This window comes from Sardina pilchardus, chromosome 23 (assembly GCF_963854185.1).
Source record: "Sardina pilchardus chromosome 23, fSarPil1.1, whole genome shotgun sequence".
Lineage (NCBI taxonomy): Eukaryota > Metazoa > Chordata > Actinopteri > Clupeiformes > Clupeidae > Sardina > Sardina pilchardus.
In genome coordinates this window covers 9,835,501-9,838,259 of record NC_085016.1, presented here as the reverse complement: position 1 = coordinate 9,838,259, position 2,759 = coordinate 9,835,501, and positions in this window count along the sequence as shown.

Here is a 2,759-nt window from a genome sequence, read left to right as displayed (position 1 = left end):
AACTGACACTGGTATCCTAAGTGTCAAACAATAGAGGGAAAGGATGCAGCTTATTTCTTTAAGTGCCTTTTCAGGATGCAACCTGTACACAATTCAGCATTACGTCTTGTCTTGTTTCCAGTCGGTGGTGTTACACCGACATTGTACCGTGCAGAAATAATTTGCTGCTCCGTGTCTCACCGCCTGTATGTCAAAACACAGGACACGCTTGGAATCCATGTTGAATCTTTGTTTAAAAACACAGTGTCAACCAGGTTATGTTACAGGTCCACTGTCAGAAAGTGTAACAAAACATCCCATATTTTCATCAACCTTTTCCCGGGTCATGTATTGCCCAGCTGGGCCTGCAACGTGGTACACACACGGCCAATGAAGTTCTCATGGTGAGATGTTAAGCCAACTAGGCCTGTAGAGTTATTGTTTTATATTCCATCAAAAATAGGCGTGACAAATGGAGGAACCAGATTGACCTGAACAGACTCCCCACTCTTTCCCACTTAAGGCCTGAGCAGATTGACTCAAGACTCCAGTTTCGAAATCTTGCGCACCCACACAGACATGTGTGAGCGTGCACTCACACATACACATGCACACACACACACACACACACACACACACACACACACACACACACACACACACACACACACACACACACACACACACACACACACACACACACACACATACACTCACTGACTCACACACACACACACACACACACACACACACACACACACTCATTCATTCTTTCACACACACACACACACACACACACACACACACACACACACACACACACACACACACACACACACACACACACACACACACACACACTAACCTCCTGGATCAATGTTACCCAACCCCATGCCGCCCCCTCACTCCACACCTTTCACCGTGGGTGAGCACATCCTCCCCAGCTCAGTCCGCCCGCCACAGCGTGATCGCGTTCCGGAAAATTCTCATCAGGGCTGACGTCTCCTCCACACCGAAGGCTCCAGCTCAGGGCTGACGTGTCCCAGCCGAAGCCCGAAGCCCTCTCTGGCTTTACCTAAGCCCGTTAGCATTCCACCCATGTGATAAGATGATAAGCAACACGGACACATAGCATAAGCACATGTTCCATAGGTGCTAGTGCTACTATGGGGAAAGTCCAGGAAACTCTGAGGTAATGAAGACACCGTAAGCCCATTAGGGCTGCTGGCTCTGTGACGGGGCGTCCCGGCCGATTCAGCCCCATTAGGGCCGGGGCATTCTCTCTGCCGAGGCCCCGGCAGCTTTGCCCCACTTGGCCTCGCAGCTGATAGAGAAAAGGGGCGCTCGTTACCCCCTGAACTCCAACTTCATTCCGACACCGTCAGCTTTTCTGTGTTAACCCTACACACACCCACACCCACGCCCCCCCCCACACACACACACATACAATACGTACACACATACGCATACACACATGCACGCACGCACACACACACACACCCCTCCCTGGAGCCTTGGTTTGCAAGAGCCAACTGTTACGCAATCTCAGAGAAGCTGGCTTTACTCGACACATTCAAGTCATATATGATGTAATGAGAGCCACTGCTAGCACACAAGAGAATATCAGATTGGCAGAACCGCCCTGTGAACGCTCCAATAGCACCAGAATGAGAACTCTCGCCACGCCAAGTTCTAAAAGATCCTGCTACTCAGTGAGTGTGCGAACCTTAATTGCTGGGGGACTGCGCGCTGCCTGATAGTGTAACTGCTAGGAAGTACACCATGTCAGTCGTGGGGTAATTTAAACTGTAACAAGATGTGGCAGAGATGTGCCGGGCTGGAGCAGGGGTTGGCGACTGAAAGGGCCACACGTGTTCAAGTGCTACACCAGAGAGACAGAAGTCCAGTGTGACCGCGGCGTTTCCACTTTGAGATGGAGCGTGTCAGCACAGGTGTGCGTGTGTGTGTGTGTGTGAGTGTGAGGAAGAGACTGTCTGGAACGCACACCCTCCTGCATGCCTGCCAGTGTGTCCAATAAACAGTACTCTGTCTGTCTGCTTGAGAGAGAGAGAGGGAGAGAGAGATTTGAGGAAAAGAGAGATGCGAGAGAGCCTACTGGCCGAGGTAATAATATGGGGCCTCTCAACATGTATATGTTCATAAATCAGAAAATCTTTTAGTAGCTCCAGCCTGCTGCCTGGTCAGCAGCTAGCTTTTCTCTCTCTCTCTCTGTGTTCTTTGAGTCTCCCTCAGATCCCCCCTCTCTCTGTCTTCCATATAACTTTTGCTACGCCGATGTCTGTCTCGCCATTTGAACTCTCGCTGAGCTATTTACTGGCCGAGGAGCTGAAGCCGTTTGTCACAGCTGCCCTCCCCTGTACATGGCTCTGTGCGCTCTCTCTATCTCTCTCCCTCTCTCTCTCGCTCTCTCTTTCTCTCTCTCTCACTCTCTTTCTCTCTCTCGCTCTCTCTTTCTCTCTCTCGCTCTCTTTCTCTCTCTCTCTCTCTATCTCTCTCTCGCTCTCTCTTTCTCTCTCTCTCTCCCTCTCTCTCTCTCGCTCTCTCTTTCTCTCTCTCCCTCTCTCTCTCGCTATCTCTCTCTCTCTCTCTCTATCTCTCTCGCTCTCTCTTTCTCTCTCTCTCTCTCTCTCTCTCTCTCTCTCTCTCCTAGCCAGCGCTCTCCGCTGCGCGCCACTGGCAGCCTGCTGCACAAGTGCGCATGTTTGGGATGCCAAGCGAGCGTGCCGCACCCGTCGGCCCGCGCCCCATGAGCCGGGTGC